This window comes from Coccinella septempunctata, chromosome 4, assembly GCF_907165205.1.
Source record: "Coccinella septempunctata chromosome 4, icCocSept1.1, whole genome shotgun sequence".
Lineage (NCBI taxonomy): Eukaryota > Metazoa > Arthropoda > Insecta > Coleoptera > Coccinellidae > Coccinella > Coccinella septempunctata.
In genome coordinates this window covers 13,943,854-13,971,661 of record NC_058192.1, presented here as the reverse complement: position 1 = coordinate 13,971,661, position 27,808 = coordinate 13,943,854, and the positions used below count along the sequence as shown (strand labels likewise).

The following is a 27,808-nucleotide window of genomic DNA, read 5'->3' as shown; positions in this document are numbered from 1 at the left end:
TTGTAGATTTCAAAAATATTAATCCGAAGATGAAATGCATATGATGCAGTGGTTGGGAATGGGTATCTCCCGAAGGAATTAACAGATAATTGCAAGAATGTTAAATTCTTCAACAAAAATCATCTTGCATCAATATGAATAAAAGGAATTGAAGGAAGTTTCAAGTTAAGATGAACTTCACATTTGAACAAAAATTGCACATGAATAAATAAGTAACAGGGCAACTTGCGCGTATTTTTGGCTATTCATCTTAATACATTGATGTAATAATAATGATTAGGTATTTATTAGTACCTTAAGACATTTACATTGTATAGGACATGTCAAATGAAAAATAGAAAAATCCATTTTAGGGAACTTATTCTCCGATGACATTTATCGAAAATCCTGTAGTAAACTTTTCGCATTGATTCACTCAAACATAAAATTCTCGAATGCCACCACTTTTTTGGGTCTCCCAATAGAAGGAAATTCTTTGTCATCCTCTTCATTCACAATCTTTCTGATTGTGGAAATATCCAGCTGAAATATAAGTCGTTTAGATTCAGATGAAACATTATATAAATTCTCTTACATTGAATATGTTCGCTACCGTCTGACGTATTGTGGATTTTAGAATATCAGGGTATAACTATTTGAATGAGCGGTCCTGAATTCTAAATAGCACTTCCTGAAACCCTGTCTCTTTTTTCAACTTCCGGCATTTTCGTAATAAAAATTGATATTAGTTGTGGCAACGGCGTTATGACATTAACGACATTTCATGAGTGCCAACCTAACTTCGTTCTAGTTACAAAAACTTGAGAAAATTATTTCATGGCCAACCGACTGCTAAAATAAATTTGAATGAAGTATACGTATTGACATTTTGTGTGAATATAAATTTGAAAGTACGTACATATCTAATACTTTAGTTTTATTTGGACCTACGTTTTGTTTGTACTTATTTCATCCCACCTGTTTGTTTGTCACCATGTGAAATTTTATTTGTTATGTTGTTACTTTGTCAGTCAGGTATGCAAAAATTTGTTATTTTTTATAAGAAATTTGAATAATATATAATTTTCAAATTGCTCACCTGATTTTTAGCATTATACATAATGACCGGGCAATGTAATATTTGCAACATAATTTATCATTTTGTCATATCCCTTTGGGCACTTTTTAAATTGCCCGGGCATTATAAACAATGCCCAATTATTCACATTGCCCGTAACATATATAAATGTAATCAAATTGTATGGACATATGCAGAATGAAGTTATGCTTTCCAAAAAGAAATGAACTCCTCTACTGAATAAAAAACGTTACTGATTAATATGTCCTTCATTTCCTTTCGAAATTTGGAATTCGTTAAGTTCCTGAATCTAAGGGGTAGTTTATTATACAGTGATAAAAAGATATAGCCATTTCAAGTTTTCACAAAGAGCTGTGCCACCCCTGGACAAACATAATAACCTTCAGAATAACTAGCTAAATCTGTGACAATACACACCTGTGGATCTTTCAAAAAGAGTTGCATTCGGTCAAAGTACCCAATTTTTCGAATTTCACAGATGTTTTTTATTTTTGAACATCAAAATACTCGAAAACGGCACATTATACGAGAAAATATGAGGAATATTTTTATTTTACAAAACGTTCAAATATTCATTAGATAGCCTCCAACTTAGTTTCAAGAGTTGGGTTCTTTGAATTTTTTGTATTTCTATGGTACGTAATGGTCATAATGAGAAAACTGGAAGACGTGGGTGATATTTTGTGTTCGGAAGAGGTTAATCAAATAAATGAAGAACTATATTCCGAAATTCATTTCATTCGATAAAACCGTTTCTGTTTTTCATCACCTTGCAACCTGGTAACGAAAAAGAGTGTTTTTTTTACCTCAAGAAGCTACCCTTAAAATATTTGTACCAGTTGGGGGGTTACTGGAAGACTTCAGATTCACAACTTTATTTTGAAGAAGTTTCTTTCAAGTGGAAGGAAAAAATAGAATTGGGTATGGTAATAGACTGAGTACTAAGTACATACAAAATCATAATTGGTTTTGCACTGCACTCTTATTCAAATGAATATTTGGCGAAAAATTTTTATAAATTTTCTTTGCAAAACATAAATGAGTAGGTATCTCTTTTACAAGAACGATTGAATAATAGGACAACAATATTGACTCAAAAAAAACATTGATATTCGCATATTCAACGATATTTAGATAACTTGGACATAATGGATGAACGAAGGATATCGCCTATATTTTCAACATTTTCCTAAAGAAACCCTGAAAATTTCAAAGCACTGCCCAAAAATTGACATTGTTATAATAGGTAATAATGCTACATAATGATATAATCCCTTACTATGACTCAATACAGAACTCAACTCATTTTTGAATCAACTATAAAGAATATCTGCTGAAACATCAATAAAAAAAATTTCCAAATATTTTGAGGTTGAAGAGTCAACCGAATATTATTGACTTACATATTGCCAGTCCAATTATGTCACGAAAAGGATTTATTCAGAGAAAATGCCGGAACAGGTCAATTTCTATTTGGGGGGAGGGGACATATTTTGAGCAGAATTGTAAGCCGAAATCTCCTCAACCCTAGGTGTAGGAGCTATCACCCCTAAATTCTAAGTAGGGAACAGAGGGTCAGCTATAGCTCAATTGAAAGATCACTTGACCCTCTACATGAATACTATGGTTTGCAAATTTTATTTGAGTCCTTGAAGTCGTTACAGGGGCTGACAATTTGAAAACTTGCCAGGCCAATTATGTCTGGCAAGGATGTTTTCAGAGAAAATGCCGGAACAGGTCAATTTTCATTCGGAGGGGACATATTTCTAGCGGAATTGTAAGCCAAAACCTCCTCAATCTTAGGTGTACCCTAAATTCTTAATAGGGAATAAGGGATGAGCTATACCTCAATTGGACGACAATAGTATTATGTTGAGGGACATATTGTCTTCCAATTGAGGTTTAGCTCACCCTCTATTCCCTATGAAGTTTTTAGGGATGATAGCCCCTACACCAAGGTTCGAGGAGATTTCGGCTTACAATTTTGCTCAAAATATGTTCTCCTCCCTTTAAAAATTGACTTGTTCCGGCTTTTTATTTGAAAACATCCTTATCAAGACATAATTGACCTGGCAAGTTTTCAAATTGTCACCTCCTGTAACTACTTCAAGGAATCAATAAAAATTTGCAAACCATAGTATTCATGTAGAGGGACAAGTGATCTTTCAATTGAGGTAAATCTCACCCCCGATTCCCTATTAAGAATTTAGGGGTGATGGCCCCTACACCTATAGGGTTGAGGAGATTTCGGCTTACAATTCTGCTCAAAATATGTCTCCTTCCGAATAAAAATTGACCTGTTCAGGCATTTTCTCTGAAAACATCCTTGTCGCGACATAATTGGCCCGGCAAGTTTTTAAATTGTCACCCTGTATCCTTCTTCATATGAAATGAGATTCCAACTATTACTGAATGTTCTTTTTACAATGTCACTTGGTTTACCATACCAACTTGCTCTAGAATGATATTTTCCGCCATAAACATCAAGAAACTCAACATCGCAGCCCGCCGAGGAGGCATCCTCAAACTATGGCTGGCAACTTCCGTTAACTCTATTTCCAGGCCCAGTCTATCGAAATCGAAAGGGGTCTGGAACGTAGCAGCAGCAGCAACTCCAACAACGTAATAACTTTAAATTACATTTTACCGACTCACTTACTTGAGCCGTTAATTTCAGTTTTGATTTATTCGATTTGAGATAACGTCCCGCCCCTTCTAGCAGTCTTCGGGAGGACGATAATTCAGATTGAAAATGTCGATGGAAAAATTCCACGGAACCTCCCGCTACTCCGCGAAATTTATTCAATTAGGGAGGAGGGCGCAGATCTGCTCGGTCGTTCACGAGTGACAGAACACGGTAATGACATATTTAGCGGGAAGTTTTCGCGGAATATCTCCATTTGGAAAAAATTGAAATGGGGTCCATAATTTTCATACAACATCTCAGGGAGGCCAACTGGATATCCGTAATGGTTCATAACTTCCAGCTATTACGTTTTCTACCACCGTTCAAACTCGCCCGTAAATAGTTTACACTGTCGAAAACAGACCACCCAGAATTAATGAATTCATAACAAAAATTTTTTATATGCATTTGTCTTAGGGTTAGGTTAATAATCGATCAAAATTTGACAAAAATCCAGGAAAAAATGGAGACATTAATAATATATTGCACCTGAATATTTGAGTTGACCTACTTCCATAAGCAGTGGCCTCCCTATGCCATAATTCCGACAGTGTGGTGCATTTGCTCTTCCACAAAAACTTGAGGATCTTGTTGTTCACCACGATGCCGTCTCACCCTTTCAGGGTCATTATGCATGCCCCCAAGAGAATCTGGATTCATCACTAAAGATAATGTTGTTCTATTCAAGTTTCCAGTTCAGCAGTGATCTGCACCAAGCTAGTCGAACACTTGGGTATCCAGGAGTGAGAGGTATAGGACAAACTGAGGATGGTCACTCCAAATTCTGAACAGTGAACATTGTTATTGGCCTACAAACCATTGGCGTGAAGCCATCCTGTTGAGCAAAAAGCCTTACGTCCAGTTTCATAATCAAATTTGAAGTTACTTTAAGCTTAAAGCTTCCTTTACTGTCATTTTTAGTAGGGTTAAAGGAAGCTTTAAAATTAAAGGGACTTTAGGTTTGATTATGAAAGCAGCCGTAAGACGGCGATGTTAAAGTGGGGATGTTCTTCTGACACGTCCTGTACCTCTAGGTCTGGGCTTTCTTGATTCCGTACTCGACGACAATCCACTACCGTATTCACACTTCTGTGCATCATGGTTGATATATTTCTCTGAAAGATAAGCCAACACCCCATCAAAACCGCTAAGCTATTGAAACAAAACTACTCTGTAATCTTCGAAAGCAAGATACATATCAGATTTGTTTCAGAATTTTTCAGAGAAAAAACTTTGGGTATTCTGTTTTTATTCGGTCATCCTGTATACGTATCCCGATATAATTCTGATGCATTGTGATGTTCCTGCAACTGAATACAAACTACTTTCAATGATTGTTAACAAACAATGCAATGTAGTAAGGTGATATCCCCCATTGTTGTAGTCTTATTTGAACCAAGGATTCGCATGGGTAAACAGATTGATTGTTTACTTTTCATTATGGATTCCAACTTTCTTTCCTGTGTGAATTTCACAAAACGACTTATTCTGCTTTTTCAGATTCTAAATAGGATCTTAGAAGTGGTAATTCGAAAGTAGGTATATGATATCTAGAGAAGATTGATGAATTGCGTTAGTATATTGAGGGTTGACGAATTGCAATTTTGACTGCGCAGATATACTAAGGCCCGGTACTTTCAAGTTCGAAAGACTAAATTTATTCGATAGATAAGTCTTATTTTTAGGATAAGTAAAAATGCAGTCTTTTACTTTCAGATAGTGTTATTCATCGAATAAATCTGTCATTGAAACTTAATAATAAGAGTTTATTTGTCATAGATCGAATGTCGATACGTCATTATTGGTTGAATTTTTTAGATTCTTGATGTATGGTTATTCTTTGTGTGATTTTCACGAAATATTTCATTTCTAGTTGGAATTATGATAATTTCTAGAATGCGGTGTCTTATTTTACAATAATCAGTAAAAAGTAGTATACCGTGTTTTCATAGAATTGTTATTCGACCAATAATTTCATCTGAAACCACTGAAATAAGATATCCTTCAGATAGGCAATTATTTGACAGATACTCATTCACATTGTGAATAAAATTTATTCTGTTATCTGTGATTTATTCGAAGGTGAAAGTACCGGGCCTAAGTAACAAGCAAGTATCACACCCAAAAAGGATAATTTTTCAACTTAAATTTTTTGCAGTGTCAGTAAGTAGTCTAGGCATCTACAAAATGTTCGATGTCCAATTAGTTCCAAGCAACTGAAATTTAGATTAAAATTGTCAGAGTAGGTGAAGGTTGGTGATAAGGTGAATAGTAAACTCCCCATCATGTCTAACACATGTCAAATTAGAATCTGATAAACGGAGTGGTGAGTGGTCATGGCTCGGGTCATGGAAAATCATTTAGGTCTACTGCTTGGAGAGTAAGCAATATTTACTCAACATATTCATTTATGGCCTTATGCACAGTTTGATTAAACGAAGTTTAAGCTGTGAAACGACGTTTAAGCATAGAATCTCTATAGAAAAAAAAAAGATGTTTAAGGAATTAATCTCGTTTAATAAAACGGTGCATATGGCCATTAGTTACATAGATATCATCAAGTAATCGAGTATTCATTATGTTGTGAGAACACCACTTATGTCACATTATTCATGGAATACAGAATATTAGTCAATGTTATCCAATTATTGCACCAAAATTCTTGGAACATTCCCAAGTAATTTGAGACGAAAAGTACTCATAGTTACAAGGTTTATTTTGGTCCTCTAGATAACAAAACGTGGAAGCAACAATTTTTCTTATTCATTTCGTTATATTATTCAGTTGCGTGAACACAGGGTGAAATTATTTTCAATCCCCACATCGACTAACTCCGAAATAGTTCATTTCTCCACCGTTGTTCCATTTCTTGCGGAGAAATATTAAACTATTCTAGTGATTGGAGTCCTTGGTTCATGTCATTTTGTAATCGAATACCTACCTCTGCTACATTCCAATTTCCAAACTGTATGATCTCTCCCAGCAATAAATGCATTCATCGTTTATGATGTCCGTAAATACCCAGGCCTTCTAGGATACCAAGTCGTGAAAATAAAAAGAAACAATAGCTTTGTGTAAAACAATGAAATGTTTTGTAGAGATGCGGTAATTCAGTTCAGTCGAATAACTGTGAATTTAATTAGTGTCGACGACTGAAGACTGACTGGCAATTGTCGTGATTTACATCCAATCGAAACCTACTACTTTCATGACTATGAAGAGACGAACTGAAAAGGGTTCTTCAAATAACAATACGTTTTCAATTTACAAGATGTGTTTATTTATGAAGAAGTATAAAAAAATACTTGATTTCCAGCTAAGAATATATTTTAAGATTTCCAGCAAATTCTGATCACTTCTTGTCCTTACTATATTACTCAATTAAAAAAAGGAGCTGCAAATTTTACTCCAACAAGAATTGATTCAAACTCTCTGTTATAGATATCAATATTCTGTTAACTGTAATGATCATTATCTACTAAATCTCAAGAATATTCTGACACATACTATTAATTCTCGATCACATTTGAAAAAAACAATACCCATGATCCCTAAACATTGAGCCATTTCCTACTCAATAAATAATTGAGGCAATATATGTAATTCAGTTGAAGCAATTCTTGAAATTTAAAAAATGTCGATTCGATATCACTAATGTTGAAATCAAATGTTCTCTCCTGAAAATATTTAAACTCGCCCAGGCAAGATGAAGTTTGGTATGTTGATTGCAAAAGTTCCTCTTTTCTTATCAAAGGTATGCAAGCTTCATTTGAACTGGAACACCAAAACTAGAGTTTCTCATCACATCGCATAAAGACCCTCCTAAATAACTTCTGCAAATCTAAACAACTATCGGGACCCAAGGCACCGAATGCACTTTAATCTGAAATGAATGGATCCCAAAGACAAAGGTGAATTCATCTGATAAGGCTCGTTCAAACTTCGAGGAAGAGCTAATGATTATAGTTCTCGTGCCTAGCGAAAACAATATAGAAAGGAACGTTTACAGATGAAATTGCAACAACTCTCATAATGAAACAGGCCCCGGGTCGTATTTTAATAAAATGGTAGAAAGTTTGAGCCCGACAGTAATTAAAAGACTTTATGTTCGGAAGTGTGGTCTTTTGCAGAATAGAATATCACATGGCTCTTCTCTGGATGAAAACGAAAACAATCAGGCACAAAACCAGAAATTCACGTTTTTATGGTTGCTTATGAAGTTGCACTAGGTGATTTGGGCACATAACTGTTGAATTTTATTCGTCCACAAGTCTACACCTTCTCAATATTGGAGCGTTAGATAATGTATTTGTAATACATTGTGAAGAAAAGGGATAATTTAGTTCCTTACAGGCATTTATTCTCACTCATTTTGAAAATAAACCTATAATAGTTTCAGCTTCGAAAATTGAGTAGTTCACGGGTGAGTCCAATACATTTTATTTGTAGAAATCTTATTTTAATTTTGTTTATTTTCAATTATTTATTGAATTTTTTTTCATGCTCGATATTTTTTTCGTCCTTCAGATCAAAAATTTTTGTTAGCTTGAGATGGAAATAATTATTCCTTCGTTGTCGAAGTTGAAGCAATTTATTCATCGGACTCAAAGTTGAAAAATTCTTTATTCGATTGACAAAATTCTCATACAAATTGGAAATTTTTTGCAAGCTCTAAATCGAAAAAAATTGTTGTAGATACAAGTTGAAATTTTTGGTGTCGTACTCAGAAAACATATTTTCTTGATGATTTATTTTCGGGCATGAACTTGGGAAAAGTTTTTTCTAGCAAAAACCTTCTTCATCGGGTTTGAGGTTGAAATATTATTTAGGATAAAATATATATTTTTTTTCGGCTGAGGTTGAAAAAATATCTTCTCAAAGTATATTTCTAACTGGACCAGCAATTTGAACGTTCCATTGGAAATTAGCCAGTTTATTGTTCAATCAGCGATGGACTTCCAGGTGCAGATGCAATTTCCGACATGTTGGGAAACTACAATGTAAACCGGCGGTTGATTGCTGATTGCTCTGTGCTTCCGCGAATCCTTCCTGGTGATTTTCCTGTATGTGAAATTTTCTGTGCTCAAACCGCTTGGGACCATCGTAATTTGTTCCCTACGAACACCGCAGATTTAATTAAGGGGATGTTTGATGGTTCGCCATGAATTATTGGCGAAAAGCTCTCGACCGTGGAAAAATGATTAAATTCATTTGTTGAAGTAGAACAGGAAATTTAAATATTGCTATTTGAAATATCGAATGAAAGCCGAGAATTCTCTAGAGAATTTACTCGAGAATTCATGCGCCGTGAATTCTTTACCGTTACATTCGCACTTTCGGCAGAATTTACTGTTCAGTTGCATACAAAATAATCTCTGCCGTTTTCTAGGCTGTTAAAAACGGGCTTTAGCGATAACTAGTGAAAGTCAAGATCCGGGTTCACAAATTTTATTCGTTGATTCGCAACAAGGAAGAGAAACCAAAAAGGATGAGTGAGAAAGGTGCACAATTGTTCACCACACTGGTTTCTGCTTCCAACGGGTTTGCACGCCAGCCAGAAAACCGTACTCCCAGAAGTGATAGGACTGATTAGGAAAGGGGAAGAAGCCGACTTTTTCACCAACGGGTTTGCACTAGTAGTGGGTAGTAGATATTACTGAAACTACACAAAATGTCAAATTACACGAATGTTAGATCATAGGAATCAATTTAAATTGATTTGTATGTTGAACAATCAAGTCGATCATTCTGATTGCAAAATAAGGAAAGCCTCGTCGATTGCTCAAGCATTGAATGTCAAGTGATGGAGGCTCTTAATCTCTATGCATAAAACATTTTTTGGCAGAGTAATATACCGTTTAAATCTACATTAAATTTTCTGTAATTATGAACTAATATGTACAAAACAATCGTCGTATTTACACGAATCTCTCTCGATTCGTGTTTAACGAACTGCTACCAACTGAAATTATTTTCGAAACCTAGTTCCTGTTCCGCTTTATATATAGCCGAAGCGTTGCATCCGTTCATCTTATTAATAGCGTTTTTCCAGATTGCGCTCTGTAGAGCCCGAATTTTTCGATGAACCCTGTCATGTGTAATATCACTTCGTTAGCCCCTATTAGATTCTCCGTATTATTCACAATCGGTTGAGTTCTGCAACAATGAACTTCGAAAACTATGAAACACGATTTCTCATTCCTCGCTTCCTCGCAAAATCGTATACGAATAACCTTTTTTTTAGCTTAATGAGAATTGTTCTGTTTATATTGAAACACATTTTCCATTTGCTGTCGCAGTACCTACATTAGCTCCCAGAAGTATGTGAATATTGCTTTTTTTTATTCTGAAATTGCCAGAGAAAAACGTTTATGATTCAAAAAGCATTAAAGAAAGTATCATGTATTTGAATATAGAAATTTTCGAATTTTGTAGGTAACTATATTTTTGGATTAAGTTCTGGGCAAGAAAAAAGATTTTGGACGAAGAATCTCATAGGTCAATTTATTCATCGAGTAGTAAATCTTATAAACTGCAAACTGACCATTTTTTTTTAGTAGAGGAATCTCACATTCTAATGTGAAGTTCTCGTTATTCCCCATTCATCTCAACTAATTTCAGCCCTCTCATATGATGTCCCCATTATAGGGAGTAGCTAGGAATGCTGGAATAGCCTTCGGACTGTACCTCCAATCTCTTGGTGGTGCTTAATGTGATCCATAAGCAGTTTTGATCTTAGGGGAGTTGTAGTCTTATATTTACAGACTTCACGACCTTATATATATATGACCTAACATTCTGCAAACAGAACAAATTCTATTTTTTACTGAGCTGAAGTGTTTACTTTTTGTAACCCTCCTGAAGTAGACAAGTTAACACGTATAGGGTCATCAGGACCTGACAGGGTAAAAGAAAATAAAGCGTTGAATATATACCTACCATTCACCTATCTATAATACGAAGCAATCAGAAACGCCTCTTTGAGTTAGTTAGCAATCAGTGACGTAGAAAGTGCGATCCCATTTGCATTAAGAGAACTAGAAAACTCCACTGCAAGAAGTTCGTGGTATAGTTCATCAATATTGTAACAGTTATTGCTACATGGAATGGACAAGTGAACCAGATCTCCAAACCTGCTGAGCAAAACTTCAACAATGACCTGACCTTATCCTACTTATGATAGTTGTAGTTCTCCTCAGAACTCCAGACTGGAATAGTTGGAGAACACTGCGATGGGAGAGAAGAAATTTAGCTTTTGAGTAGCCATGTATGAGAAAGCTTAGGTAATTGAAAGCCAGATGTCGCATCGATTTAATTATTACTTCGATGCCGCCACTGGCTTCCAACAAAAGGTCCTCTGCTTCATTCAGTCGGCATCGTTTGGTTGGGTTATGTATTACTGACAAGCTCCTACAAGAGCGAAACTGGTCTATCACTACTCATCGATATCGATATCGGCTCGTTCTCCATGATTTTTCCAACTTCGACATTCTTTTACGTCCTGTGAAAAAGACTCATTTCTAGACTGTAAGGACAAATCCTTTTTTCCACTTCAATACAAATATTACTAACGTATTTCACTCCAGACGGCTGATTCCTAGGTCAACATAAAACTCACCTTATCACATTTTCCTGAAATATTTCCGCTTCCTGTAAGGACCACTGGCCTTGCACTAAATCTCAGCTGAAACCACGTGGAAGTCGAAAAGGACGAACAGTTGCACGGTCTGCGATTTTGCGGGAATTGATCACCCCCGATCTCAGTCCATCGGCTGCATTACAATAAAATCGCTATAAAACCGTACTATAAATTTCATATAAAGTAGTCCTGCTTAATACAAAGGAGCATGTTGAATAAAAAATGGCGCCCTTTTCATTCCGTCCTGAGAGCGTCTAGAACAATGGCTCCCTCTGCAACCATCATGTTCGGGCAATAAATCTGTCACAGTCGGCTATGGAGAGAGTGAGGTTCATGGGGATTTCGGGAGGGATAATTGTGATGTTTACCGCCCGCTTGCACCGTTTCATTATAACTTATTTAGAAAGCGGCAGCAGTTCCTGCTTATGTGCAGCGTTCATATATCATCCTCTACTCCTATATCGATTTCGGTATCAAAAAGATAATATATTGATCGTTTCTCACATAAATAATTTTTTCTGTGGTACCTTCTTCTTCTTCTTCGTTAGATTCACCCTGCTCAAAAATTCACATTGGTTATTGGATTAAGACGAAATTTCCGTTCTCTAACTGATATTTATTGGGTCTGGATTGGACGATGGATGATCAAATGTACTGCCCCACAAAAATCAAGGAAATTTGAGACTGTTTCAACCAATTTTTTCAATATGAGAAATCTAAATGTAACAACTCTTTTGCCCACTACACTACAGTACACTATGGTGTACTCAAAACCGGAGCATACAGGGTGTTTTCAAAATAAGTCATTTAATGATAAATTGTCTATATATAAAATATCCAAGATACCTGAGATACAACCCCTAGAAGTTCGACAAAATTTCATTGAATTTCAAGTACGAGACTGTGGAAGGTGACTCCGGCATCGCAAAAACGAATCATAAACATTTGGCTGGACAGTAAATGGTTCAGTACCAAGTTCATCGGATTAGTTGCATCAGGTTACCTTTGAGAGAATCATAATTGTTGTATCTTGCAATTTAGGGTGAAAAAATAATGTAGACAATCGAGGCAGTTTCTTGAAAGTGTTTATGTTAGTTATGTTGAAAAAATGCTATGATGTTTCCCCATTTCATTCCATTTTTACGACGATTGTTGGCATGTTCGTACAAGAAGGTTGTGATGCCCATTGTGAAAAAACTCGTGAATAATTTAGACGAATTTTATTGGTGATACTTCGAAGTATTATTCTATTTTTTCACACTTGTGTCCTAAGTCTCTGCTGGCATTTGGTATCGAAATGAGCCATTTCATAAAATCGTGTAAGTTACTAAAAAATAATGAGAACAATTCGGCAATTCTAAGTTTCCATTTTCATTACCACGTACAAAATATCGAACGAGCCAATATCCTAAACGAAACCACATGGTCGAATCAGGAGATAAGTTTTTCCCACTGCTTTGCGCTAATTCAGCCAACTGTCTAGGGTCGTATTAGGATTTATTTCAGTAATCTTTTCCAATTCTTTTTTAAACTTTATCAGTTTGAAAGTTTTGTATAGGTAATTTTTGGTGAAACTCTTCATTTTGACCAGTTCTACCTTCTGTTGAAAAAAAGCCTCACCGTCAAAGACACCCTATGTCACTGAGACAACAACTCGGCTTTCTTCATATCTTCTCTATAGCTTATTATTCCACCAACGAACGATTCTTTTAGTGCTCCTATTTGGACGAAGAGCAGCTTCATTTGTGTGGCATGAAAATTGCCCGCATGCCATCTCAATTCCTGAAGTAACATCCGAATGACCAAAAATGTTTCCTCATTATTCGCCCATGTTGCTGAAAAATGCAAAATATCCCAACTCAACCGAGCCATAGCTGAAAAAAGTTGGCGCAGAGTATGCTCTACGACGTCCGCTAACAGACACTGCGGAATCCTAATTTGTTTTCAGGCGAATTTTCCGCATGGAATTATTTCAGTCACGAAATGTGCTAATTAAAAGTGTTCCATTACATTCAAACAATTCTATAGCGATAACGCCTTTAACTAACTTAGCAGTTTATTCATAGTGTAGAAGCACATTCTGGAAGGAACGGTAATACTTTTATGCGATTTTTCTCGGATGCTTTCTCGCATCAGACAACGGTAATTAAAAATGTTTCCGACCCTTATCACGGGCATCACGAGCAGGGCCGTATTGGAAATGATTATAGTGCAAGATGATGGATGACCTTGTAAGACATTTGACCAGTATTTATTTCTATATCAAGAAAAAGCTGATTGGAGATGGTTATAACCACGAAACCATTGAGCGGATTTCGCTGCGAAGCAAAGATTAATCTAATCTAATCTAATCTTTGCTGCGAAGGGTTTAAATTTTCTGGAATATCACCAATAAAGTTGGAAATATCAAACAATACAGCACCTGTATGAGTTTATGCGGAGGTTAGTGCACTTTATCATATTTTTTTATTCAATAGTTCGTTTAACGAAGACTTTTGCCGTGCATTCTCATGAGGTTTCAGTTCTTGATAAGTTGAATTTTATAATCTTGGAGAAGCAGAACTTGAAATTCGCTCTTAAACTTCCACAACACTCTTGGATTCCGTTTATAGGCTAAAGACGTTTGCGTAAACTGGCTTTGCAAGCCCATTCGAACGCACCATCAACCTGAAACTAATTCTTGTCTGGGGCAAACTTTGCACAAAGCATTTAATTTGGCTTGCACAAACTGTGTTTCTGCGTTCAATTAGGCTTGCACTATCTGCAAGTTTGCTCAAATAGCTTCAGCGTGAACAGGCTTTTAGTTTTACACGCTCAAGCCATTTGCGCAAACTGGCATTGAAACTGGATTTTAACGTTTAAACGTAGAAGCTAAGTTTTCCCAACCCAACGTACAGGGTGGGCAAAATTTGTTGTCTACTGAGGGAATCTCGAGAACTATAGCAGCTAGAAGAAAACGCATGACACATTTCCTAGTTTTTGTATAGAGAAACAAAGAATGGTGAAAACCGTAGCCTCGTACGATTCTTCGTTTTTGAGTTATTAGCAAAAAATGAGTTTTTGACGATTTCGAAAAGTTCTCATAACTTTTTTATCTTTGAAGTTACAGATCTGGAACTGAAACCTACAGACACTTTTTTGCGTAGAATCCACTGACAAGCTCAAAATATTTTTTCATTTCGTTTTTTTAAATGCAAACTTTTATTGAATTTTTTATTTTTGAATTGGAAAAAAATATTTTGTCGGTAGATTCTACGTATAAAAATTCCTAAGAAGGTGCAAGTTTCAGATCTGTTATATCAAAGACAAAAAAGTTATGAGAACTTTTCGAAATCCTCAAAATTTTTTGCTAATAACTCAAAAACGGAGAATCGTAGGAGGCTACGGTTTTCACCATTCGTTGTTTCTCTGAAAAAGAGCTCGGAAATGTGTCATCTGTTTTCTTCTAGCTCTCAAAGTTCTCGAGATCCCCTCAGTAGACAACGAATTTTGCCCACCCTGTATGCTAGGACAAAAAATCGGCTTGGGGTTCAAAGATTGCATATCTGTAGGTTGGCTTGAGCAAACTTCACTTCTACGTTCAAATGTTCAATTCGGCTTGCACAAACTTCCAGTTTGCGCGAATGGCCCTTATATCTGAATGGTTTTTAATTGGACAATTTTTTTTCGATCTGGGCCTACTTGGGACTTGTTCTGGGATGAACCAGACGTCCTCCTACAGTTTCCATTAGCCGAATTTCCAATCCAATCCTGTTGCACCCGTTGCTCGAATTTCCCAATCCCTTATTAGAACTACAGGAATGTCTAGCAGCAAGTTCGTTTTGGAATTACGAAGTAATTAAAAAGGGAGGAAGTACGGGGTCTTGAGGGCTAGTTCTGAATAGGTCCGCGGGATTGCGTTACTCTTTGCGCCCGTACGTGTGTGAGGGGGTTGACAAGAAGAGAACAATGGACTGGTGGCATTATTTCCATTCAGGGTTCAAGTACGCGTCTGCAAGGATCGAGATGGATGGGAATACAAAAAGCCAGACGTACGGCTCGTTTTGCACAGTCTGCGGATTTTGCTGTCTCGTTCAGTTGTTTTCGACGGTTACAGAATGCTAAGAGGGGAGTGTGTGGCTGGCTGTATTCGATTTAGGGGTTGCGGCAAAAAGTTCGGATGTCGGACAACATTTTTATCTAGTTTATGGTTACTTCTGAAGTTTTTAATTTACGATGGATGGAACTGTTGAATTTCATACAGGATTCTGGAACTGGGGGTTATCTTAGAAAGTATAAAACAAATAGTCATATTTTCCTCCTAGTATAAATACTCGAATCTTTCATTATGATTACTTCTAATAAAACTTTAAAGTTTTCACTGCAATTCCTCATGTGTGTTGATGATTATCTGTATTACCTCTCTCATAAGACCAACAAGACCAACCTATAAACTACACTTGAAAAATGCTTAATTTCTGTTGTAGGGTGTATAATTGTTCTTTGCATCATTTTGAGGTGAAGTTCATTGAGGGAGTAATTAAGAGCCACTTTTTTTCACGATTTGAAACTAGACGTTCTACCAAAATCTTTTCCTCCCAATATTTGCTGCAGAATGTACGCACCCTATTTCTGTCAATTATGGATAGCATAAAAATAATCTTACTTCTCCGTCAGAAAAATCTAATCTTCTTTTTTGTTGCAGACCGATTGGATTCGTTTATTCTTCATTGTCTGAATGTGACAATAGATGGAGAAATTTAAGGTGAGTTTCTCATTTTTTTCTGCAGAATTCCTTTGATACAAATTCGAAGAAAACGATAGGATTATCTATTACTTATTTATATGTGGCATATAAATAAATCAAGAATGATTGGACAAAAAATAACGCTCATTTTAAAAGTAACGGAAATTTTCTCAAAATAATTCAAGTTCGACATAATAATTTTTGGAATAAATTGAGCATACCTATTTTTTATAATATTTCTTATTGGAGACTATATCTCTGAAGACATCAAACAAATTGGAAAAACTGTTCTCATTCGAGCATGACATTGGGTTGATTTTTTATTGTATAGGACATCGGATCCTTAGTCTTAGTACAATTAGCAATTGTGATCTGCAGAAGAAATATAATTATTCAATTCATATAAGTACAAACAAACTGACATAGGTACATTGAAAATCAACTTTCACCAGTACAACAATCTGAAGAACATCATACAAAGGAATGATTTTTGGAACAATGATTCAAATTCGCTAAATATGTGATGTCCATATAAGTATCCATGTATAAGAATTATATATGTAATCTCTTTAATAAAGATTTGATTACTGATCCTTCAAAAAAAGTTCCTGGCTTTGATCTTCCAAGAAAAATTTGGTGTACACTAAATCGACTGAGGACTGGCCATGGTCGGTGTAATAGCATGCTCTTTAGGTGGAATGCTGTTGATAGTCCAAGATGTGAGTGTGGCGCAGAAGAAGAAACTATAGACCACTTGGTAAAGAGTTGTCGAATATATCGTTTTCAGGGTGGTTTCGAAGGTATTCATTCGGTTACCGATTTTTTTTTGAGTTGGGTTACTAATTTCAAAATTATTTAATGAGTAATATAAAATTCAATACACCCCTCTCGTTTTTTTTCTTTCTTTTTTGTTTTCAGATTATTCTTCGCCAACCATCATAGTAGAAAGAATGGGAAGAAGTTTTTGGATTTTGTCATATGAAGAAGATGTCCTTCAATTTCAATTATTTTCAGCTTATTCTTTACACAAATACATCATCATTACACTTATACGGGCAAACAGAGAGTTTTTTCTGAGGTTTTTATCTCTGTTTTTTTCATGTATCATACGAAGATATGTATGGTACCCCGTTGACATTTTTCCTCTGCTCACACTGAGATCTGGAACGAGAAACAGGTTTTTAGGATCTGTCTCTTGTTCCATTTCTTTACACCCGCTTCATTGTTATTTTCAGATTGTAAAAGTTTGTAACACTCTTTTTCAAAAGAATATATATATACATATATATATATATATATATATATGTCAAACGTACAAATTAATACAATACCTACAAATAAATATGTAGGTGAATAAATGAATAGATTGATCAATTTGTTTGCGGAATATTCACTTCTCAATAATATAATCAATTATTTTATTTCATTCTGACGTGTAAAGACGACATTATTCAACCCGTAGCAATAAGGGTAAGTTTATCCATTCAGTGAAATAAAATAACTCGGATGTGTGAAATAAAATAACATGAATATGAACGTATAAACGTCTCTTGCTCTTGTTGACATGGATTGAATGATGCCCTAGCAATAATTAATTGATTATTATTATAATCATGTCATTTCATAAATTAGATAATTCTCTGGACAGTGTGATCATTGAAATCCTAATCAAAATCGAATAAAATTTGGTATACAACACTCATTTAACTCACTTGTTGTTTTGTTGTATAAATATCTATTATGGTGGTCGTTATCTGTGCCCTTCCTTGAGCATTACGATATTTGACTTCGTCTGGTTCGGTAAACGTCATCTTCGCAAATAATAGCCCTCGTATTATGCTCGCTGAATAGTACACTATCATGTTTCATTGTACCATGTACCTATTCGATGCATAGTTCATTTTTGTATGCAATAAAATCACGAAGAAACTGTTCCACAGTGATTTCTGCGTGACATTGTCCATATTGTTTTATAAACTGCTCCACAAGAGTTAGGGATATCGTATTCAATTGTTTTTAAAAGTATGTAATCTTCGAGAAAATCTCTGTAAAATCATTTAAAACTCAATAACAACTTGAATCGATCCAATAAAAATCAGTATGAGACATTTCGTCAATCTGATCCCTTTTTTCTGAAGCTTGGTTCTTTGCATATGCTTCATGAATGTTCGTATGATGAAATGAAGTCAGTTTATCAACGGCTTCGATTTGAAACGAGTTTTCTGAAAATGCCAAGACGTAAATTAACAAACGCTGAGGCTAATAGGGCTATCGGAATGCTACAGGCTGGCCTAACTCAGGTTGTTGTAGCGGAAAGGCTCCAAGTCGGCCAAAGTGTGATATCTCGACTTTGAAATAGGTTCAGGGAGACAGGTTCCGTGTTGGAATGACCAAGGCTTGGTGGGCGACGAAAAACAACACCTGCTCAGGATCGTTCCATCATCGTTTCCGCGAGAAGAAACCCTACATCTACGTGTAGAATGCTACGGAATACTCTTCAAAATGCAGATAGGGTCCAAGTTTCCATCGAAACCATCAGACGACGTTTGAGAGAGGTGAATCTAGGTTCTAAACGTCCATTAAGAGGAATTCTATTAACACGTGACCATAAGCGTCGAAGACTGGAATGGGCAAGGCAACATATCAATTGGAACGATCAATGGCGTAGTGCCCTTTTCACTGATCAATCCAGATATGGACGATTTTCAGATTCTCGAAGAATAATGGTATGGACAATCCCACGCATACCCCGTAATCGTCGCTATGTTCAAGAAGTCCATCCATTCCGAGGGGGTAGTGTTATGGTATGGGCCGGGATATGTTTCAACGGGCGCACAGATCTACACATTTGTCCTGGGAATATGACCGCCTTACTCTATAGGGAGCATGTCATTGACAATGTTGTGCCAAATTTTCACGCTGCTATTGGTGAAATTTTTCAATTTCTAGGCGATAACGCTAGACCGCACCGTGCAGCCATAGTTGAGAATGCGTGAGAGGAGCTTGGTATTCAACATTTACGAATACCTCCGCACTCACCAGATTTGAATTGCATAGAACATGCATGGGATATGCTCCAAAGAAGATCAGATAATCATTAATCTACCCCAGAATCCTTAAATGATCTGAGAGAGCTTCTGCCCCGTTTATGGAACCAAATTCCTCAAGAAATGTGTGTGTAGTATGCAAAGAAGATGTCAAGCTGTTATTGATGCCCGTGGAGGCCATACATTGTATTGAAAGTCTTAAAATGCTTTAATTCTTTGGAAATAAAATTTCGTTATTTTACTCGATTTTTCTTAACCACCCTGTATACGCTGCAGACCTACAGGCTAAAATTAATTTGCAACTTGAAATCATATTAATATGAATTGTCATCACAAAAATCTTATTTTTACTATATTTTTTAGCTATTTAAATCAATATCCCTAACTCATGTGGAGCAGTTTATTTCTCATATCTTAAGTAAGTATGGTCGAAAGTATGTCCGCTTCCAAATAATTTTACATATATGAGCATGTAAGTACGAGTAAATGAAAAAGAATGTATTTTGAAACGTATGCAATTATTCGGAGTATTCATTCGAAAGTCGACAAGTTTTTTTACTTGTCCTCTTCCTGAAGTATTTCAATAAAACTCATTTTTGTGTATTCACGACAGTCGAATTCTCCCTCTTCGTGTACATCGTATCGCTTCGTCCAAATCCGAACTTTCCCAATTTCGTCTTGGAAACACTAACGAATGTGTGTCAAATCCGATTCTTCGTCGTCTTCCCTCCGTTTTTCCATTGTGAGGATTTTGATAGCGTGATCGGGTCTGAGATGAAAAATACATGGAAGGAAATGTTCTTTCCGGAATAGAACTGGAGGTAAAAGAAGGGCACTGAAGAATTCATGAGATACCCGTGACACCGTTGTGCACCCGAGATTTCATTGATATTTCCGATCGACATCCATTTTATAGAGGAAAAATCGAGGGAGTAGAACAGTTTTCGTGCTATAAGTAGAACTTTGGCAATGGTTGAAATCTGAATTGAGCTTGTTTAAGGAAATTCTTCGACTCAGCATGTTCCTTCTGCATCACTGATTTGGGAGCTTTCAACCAGAAATGGCACTCAACAGACGAACGATTTGTGATTTCTTGTCGAAAATTATACGGGTCTTTCATATAAACTAAAACTTTTAGGCCTTTCTTTGTAAATTTACATACATAGACGCTTTCAAAACTTAGTAAAAAATGAAAGGGCGTTTTTCATATACGAGAATATATAGAAAAATTCTTAGCCTACTATTGAACCAAATAAAATTTTAATGTCAAAATATTTTATTACTCAACATTTTCTCCTTTTAATTGAATACATTTATTACATCGAATCTGCAACGTCTCGTTGGAAGAAAATTTACGACCTTTTAAACTTTTTTTCAGTTGAGGAAAGAGATAAGAGTCGGATCTGGTGAATAAGGGGGGTGTTCTAGTAATTCAAACCCCAAATCACGAATTTTTTGCATGGCACATGAGATTTGTGTGCAGGGGCGTTGTCCTGCGAAAACAAAACACCTTTGTTAGCTTTCCGCGTCTTTTCTTTATAATTTTTTCCCTTAAGCCCGTTTGCAACAGCCGAGAATTCTCTAGACAATTTACTCGAAAATTCATGCGCCGTGAATTATTTACCGTTGCATACGCACTTTCGGTAGAATTCTCTGTCCAGTTGCATACAAAATAATCTCTGCCTTTTTCTTGCGAGAATTTTGTAGAGAATTCTCCACAGAATTCTCGGCTGTTGCAAACGGGCTTTAGAGTGGTCAGTAATGTCGAATAGTAATATCTGGTTTTTGTTTTACCCTTATCCAAAAGGTCATGATAACTCCATTGCAATCCCAAAAAACTGAAGCAAGGACTTTTCCAGCAGATAGACACTAAACTTCTTAGGTCTTGGAGAACCAGAGTTTCGCCATTCCATCGATTATTGCTTTGTTTCTGGATCCTGGATCGTAAAAATGTACCCAAGTCTCATCTATAGTAACAATTCGGTTTAAGAAGTTTAAGAAGTTTTCAAATCGAGCACAGATCGAACGCGATGTTTCTACCCTTTCACGCTTTTGGTCAACATTCAAACATTTGGGGATCCATTCATAAACTTTTTAGGGTTTTCACTCCCAATCTCCCAGAATAAATTTCAATCGATATTTGGGGATCCGTTTCGCAGCAATTTTTCTCATGTCCAAATTGACGTGAACTACATATATGATGAACGCGTTTGTATGAAATTTTCAGTGCTGCAGATATCCGTTTTAGCCCAATTCGACGGTCTGATGAAATCATGTCATGAACGGCATCGATATTTTCGGGGACGTACACAAAAACTGACCTTCCCGATCAGTCATCATCTTCAATGGAAAATTTACCTCTTTTGAAGCTTGCAGTCCAATTTTTCACGGTCGCATACGAAGGACATTGATCACCAAGGGTATTAAGCATATCTTCGTAAATGTGCTTACCTCTTAACTCTTTTAAATACAGGTACTGGATGATGGCTCGATACTCCAATTTTTCGATTTTCACAATTTCGGGGGACATCTTCTTTCTTTGAATTTATTGCGTAACTCTGGTTTACTTTTTTGACTTCATACTTAAAAACTGACACTTCAAATGAGTTATTGTTCGTTGCTATGGTAACGCAATATTTTTTTATGCATGGAACTGGTCTATCTAACGGATGTATATCAATACATCCTCTTGAAGTAAAACTCTTCCTGGTAGAATCAGTTAAAAAATATTATATTTTTACTATTGGAAGTGCTGGACTGTTGCCATTTTGTTAGCAGGACTTTCTTGGTTTCGTTATTGGGATGGAAAATGTTGATATATCCGTGATTGTTGGCAGTTTCAAAGGGGTTTATCCCGATTAGCAGCTTCAACATCGACGTCGTTGTGTATTACACAACAATCTGCATGCATGTAGTCAGAAAGAACCTCTCCTCAAGGAACGAGATGCGATCCCCGATAAGAGTCGATGTGATCGTTGTGAAAGCGCGTTTGTTGTACGCTGGGAGGCGGGTGAAGGACCAGACGAGTCACGGTCGTAGAGGGTCTCGCCTCTGCCGTCTTGATTCATGTGGGAGAAATGTACGGGGACGTACGAAAAATTGTTAGTGGACCGTTCACTTGGGAGGATATCGTTATTTCATATTTTAGTGCATTTCGAGGGTAACATTTTTGTCGGAATGCACATGATGTTATGTTTTTTTATGGTTATCCAGAAGTGTCGACCGACTGAATTATATGGACCGAATGTGCTAGCAAAAATTCCTTTCGTCATCAGTCATTTTGTTCCCTATTTTTTATCCTCAGCATCGCAAAACATTCAAAGCTTTCGAGCAGTCCTGGAGAATGTCTCGAAAGACGTCTATATTATTAAAACAAAATGCAATTATATGTTGTGAATTTAATGAATGGAAGTGGCACGTAAATTATAATCATTTGCACGTGGAAAATGTACTTATTCAGACAAAAACGGTTTTTTTTTTCTAATCATGCAATGGTAGTGAAAAGTCATAAGGATCATCTGGGCGAGTTTCAACATCGGCTATTCCTCGAAAATCTCAGGCTGTTTATTTGGTGCGCTATCACGATTTGCTCTAACCGAACGAAAACCATTGTAGCTCTAGAAGTGGCTTCAGTCACGTAGTATACCGGGTGGCCCACCTCAGACGCGGTACTTATTTTGAGGGAGTTAATGAAGATATTTTGAAAATATTTTCTTGTGGTGTGTGTAGGATGTCGCAAAGCATAATTTAATATTATTTTCATATATACAAAGATATAGATCAAAGTAACACTTTTTCAAATGTAACACCCTATATTTGTCCTCAAAAATGGAGTGGCAAGTTCAAGTTATGGTGAGTTTCTTCAGATACTTTATAGGTCAGAAGCACCCTTTACGAGATAATGGCGAAAAATCGAAAATATGGAGTTTTCTTAAAAAGCAATTAATGAAGAAACTAGTTACGCCAGCGATACAGATAAAATTTTCTCGAGTAAACAAGTTGGCTACGCCTACATATAAAAGAAAATTTCAACTTTGGAATATACAGAGTGATCATAATTAATTCTCAAACATCAATCGTTGAACATAAAAATTAATTTCGAAACTATCTTCATAAAATTTTTTTACATCGAAACTTGATAGTTTCTGAGCAATTTCCGATTTTTAATTCGAAACTAGTAAACCATTTTCGCCATGTTCTCATCAATGGTCCTTTTAAGGTATAAAGTGATCTGAAGAAAATCATAATTTGAGCTTGCCATTCCATTTTTGAGGTCAAATACAGAGTGTTACATTTGAAAAAGTGTAACTTTGGTCTATATCTCGACCCTTATATATGACGATAATTTTAAATTTTGCTTTTGAAAACCCTACACACCACACAAGAAAATATTTTCAAAATATCTTTATTCACTCCACCAAAATGAGCCACCTGGTATAATTTTTTAACGTAACACCGTCGTGAAACAAGTGTGGACGGCTCAGAGCAGAACGTATCTTTGACGCTCAGCAATATGGTGAAATTTTTCGATTCCACAGATATTTTTAAATATCAAATTAATCACAAATAGCGCATTCGTGACAAAATATGAAGAATACTGTTGTTTTCCAAAATGGTCATCGTTCAATTTACTTGGGTTCATTGAATTTTTAGTATTTTCACAAAGTATGGAATTTCAACGGCCTGTATCTTTTCAACCGATCCGAATTGAAAAAAAAATTATAGAGGGAAGAAGTGTTAATTTATGTACAACTGAAAGACTCACCCTGTATAAAATCAGTTTTTAGAAGAGACCAGACACTGGACCTCTGTATGGTTCTTTTCAAACTGATATCATTTTCGTATTATCCCCGTATATTCTGAGGAGTATCCTTAATCGATAATCCTTTCACACTCGACTGGATTTTCATCCGAGAACGTCGGCAACCGCCTTTTGGAAATTCAAGCGTCGTTCTCTAGTCCGGCGAAATATAGTTTATTGTATGACCGTACTACTCCATACTTTATTGAATAACGCTGAATTTCGGTTAGAGGCGCTGGATCATTCTTCACATCTCGAATAGAAGCTATCCAGGAATTTCGAGATTAGCATCTCCATCAATAATTTACTGTTCTGCCATGCGAATTTTGAATGCAAGTGCAAGAATTATTGATTTGAAGGGAAAATCATCATATTATTCTGTATCTATTGTGTTTAGTTGGGAAGTTTCTTGACAAGAATCGATTGATTTGGATTCTTTCCTAACAATCAATTGTGGGATATTTTAGTAGGCCCACTCTATATATCCTTGTATGTATAACTAATCACTGGATGTGTGATTGATTAGAAGGCCTTTCTCTCCACTACTATACCCATGCGGAAACATATGGAAGGCTGCCCGCTTCTTTGACATCCTTAAGAGCCAACTTGTGCTTACCAATACAAATTTTAACCCTTAATCCTGCAGGCTTGTCACTAAGATTTGCTCAATGGTCTTCCTCCAAAAAGATGTGGATCCTTAAATCATCAAAGATTTGTACTTTGGATTCTGGAAAATCATACTTTGCTTTCATGGAGCATAAGTAGTTTTCATACATATTTGGTGAAGCAGGAAACGCCTGAGTTACTGCAACTTTTACTGCTTCTTCTTCATAATGACGTCATGAAATGAACACGGGCTGATTGGCCTATAAAAGGCTCGTACATGTCAGTAGAAAAATTAATCAGTGTCATCTTCCCTTTAGGCGGATAAATTGGAATAGCCCGCGGTCCTATCGGGAAAGGTCATCCACCTTCAAAACTCCAAAACTCGATTGATGAGAAGGCGATAGTTTGTTTACTTTCGCAAAAACCCCACCTGCTAACTGTGGGTGAGTAGCCACTTTTACAGAGCCGACGTTAGCAGGACAAACGACGCAGAACCTGAGCTCACGTATTGAATACACAGTGTCGCTCTTGTAGCAGGTCTGGGCCAAAGGATCCCGAATGATGAATAGGGGGCTGTTTTACGGCAGATACAGCGCAGATAACGGAGATAGAGGGACGGCGACAGAAGTGTGTGTACATAGTTTCGGTGAAGCAAAAGTCGACCCTCATGAATATAAATTTTCGGGAAAGAAGAGGCAGCGTCAACATGTATTCCATCTCTTAACGAGTGGGGACGGCTGAAGCCAGCGTTGGATATGCAGATCACGGCCGATCTTTTGCACTGTCTCGGCGAGTATTCCATTTTCGCGAATTCGTGATCGTTTAACGGGCTATCCATATTCAGAAAGGGTTAGACTCGTTCACTTCACAACGAGAGTTACAAAGAAATATTAAGGAACAACCTTTCCAGAAAGTTTCATCGGAAGATGTTCTAGAATTAGCTATGTTTTCCGACGGAAGTATTAATGAAAGATGACAGCTATACATACACAGAATGGTTGGCAAACATCTGTCGAATGAAATGTGAACATTTTAGGTTCGAATGGGGAAGCTTCTGAACGCGACTTGAAGGTCTATTGTGCCTTCCTATCAGAGCTGTGTTTCAGCTCATTTTCCAGTTCTTGAGTTGTGAAGAACTTCAGTATCTGGGATGTCTTCATGGGGATAGATAACATCCTGGTTCCTACAGGTTTTTTTTTCATTTTTTCTATTGGGTAGGGGTTTCTTCCTCCTCCTCACAGAATCTGACTCGTCATTAAGTAACTGCTGAACGTATTCTCATAAAATGCTCCCTAAGGCGATGATGTCTTTACTGAGATCATAGGTACTTTTTGGATCTTGCAGTATCAGTTACCAAGAAATTTTTTGGAGTGACCAAACCCTTGAAGATTCCGCCAGTAGTGGTTTTTGTACCCTTTGTGCACCATTCGATGGTATTTGTTCTGGGGGTTTTGATGGTGTGTTCCCTTCCCTATTCTTCCCTTCTGTCAGCATCGTAGTTAAGTATTTTTTAGCACCGCATAACGCCACTGGAAAGATTAAGCAAAGACTGTTCGTTGGGTACTCCTATCATTACAAACGGTGTGGCTTCAGACACAGACAGGTGAGCCACCTATCGTCAGGTAGTTGGGTGTGTTATCTAAAAAGCACGTGCAGTCTACAGATCTCTGTCAAATGTAATAGTTGACAGTTTGAATTTTTTGTTTTTGTGTTGCCGAATGAAGAGCCCTTCATGTGATGAAAATTTATCTGTATATACGAATTTCGTCTGCACCGAGGGGGAGAGGTAATAGGGGAAAATCAGTTGATTCAGAGGGCTGGGAAATTGCTATCTTTGAGCGAACGGTTGTATCCAGAGAAATGCCAACCAAAAAACGAATAGCCAGAATGAAAATGAGAAAAAACCAAATGTGAAAAAATCTACGTCAGTTATCAGTTTGAACAAAGTGGTCAAAAGTGTGGTTAGTACTAGAGGAGAGTAGTGTTTTTGGCATACAGTCCCTGGCCATATTATTAGACGCATTGATTCGATGCAAAATCTCAATTAAACACGCTTTGAAATTTGTTATTAGGTTATTGGTTTTTGAATATTGAATTATTAAATTGAATGTATATGTTATATATACTTCATCTGTAAATGGTATTCACATATAATATATCATATTCAATAAAAAATATTGATTTATTGATGATTAAACATGAAATTCTAATATTTTGCTGAGCCACCCTGTGTAGCTATGAGAGCTTCATACTATCAATGCATATGTGGATTATCGAAATAACGTCCGAACCTGCAGAATGCAAGACGTCCACTGGAAGACATAGTACTGATTCATACTTAAGTACTAATACTACAACATCAAAAATAAATGCCAAATAGAACAATTTAATGAGAGTCGTAGATAAAACTGACATTCTGTGGAAATGAAATTCAAATATTCTGCTTTTTCCTCGGGCAATACCAGTAAATATAAAAAAAATCCTCAGTGCGTCTAATAAACTGGCCAGGGACTGTAGGTATTTATGAATATCATTTGATTATATTTTTTTAAGGCAAATCAGCTCGAAACTTTGAATCTCCTGGCTCACTTCTAGTATATTTATTATATTGTATATAGGGTGAGTCTTTGACTCGTACAAATATTTTAACAATAGATTATTGAGGTCAAAGGAAACACTTTTTTCCTTTACCATTTTTTTCGAATCGGCTCGGCTTGAAAGATACAGGCTGTTGAAAAGCCATAAAGAAAATGTTTTTTCTAGTTCTATCTCACAAACGAGTTTATCGAAAGAAATTGATTTCGGAATATAGTTTCTCATTTATCGGATGGATCTATTTCGAACACAAGATATCACCCAGGTCTTCCAGTTTCCTCATTATGAGCATTACGTACCATGAACATACCAAAAGTTCAAAGAATCCAACTTTTTAAACTAAGTTGAACGCTATTTAATGAATATTTGAACATTCTGTAAAATAAAAGTATCCCATATTTTATCGTATAATGCGCCGTCTTCGAGTAATTTGATGTTCGAACTTAAAAAGTATCTGTGAAATTTTAAATATTGGGTGCTTTGGCTGAATACAACTCTGTTTAAAAGGTCCACAAATCTGTAGTGTCACAGATTCAGCTTGTAATTCTGAAGGTATAATAATCTTATTTTTCTAGGGGTGGTACAGCTCATTATGAAAACTCAAAATGGGTATATCTTTTCAACAAGGCC

At 36.3% G+C, this 27,808-nt stretch overlaps 1 protein-coding gene across 1 annotated transcript in view; it reads left to right on the top strand.

Annotated features, from left to right (window-relative positions):
* LOC123310726 overlaps positions 1 to 27,808 on the top strand; it is a 274,289-nt gene that overhangs the window by 66,312 nt on the left and 180,169 nt on the right. The window contains exon 2 of the mRNA XM_044894357.1: positions 16,088 to 16,147. The gene's annotated coding sequence lies outside the window, so the exon portion shown is untranslated. The remainder of the gene's footprint in view (positions 1 to 16,087; positions 16,148 to 27,808) is intronic.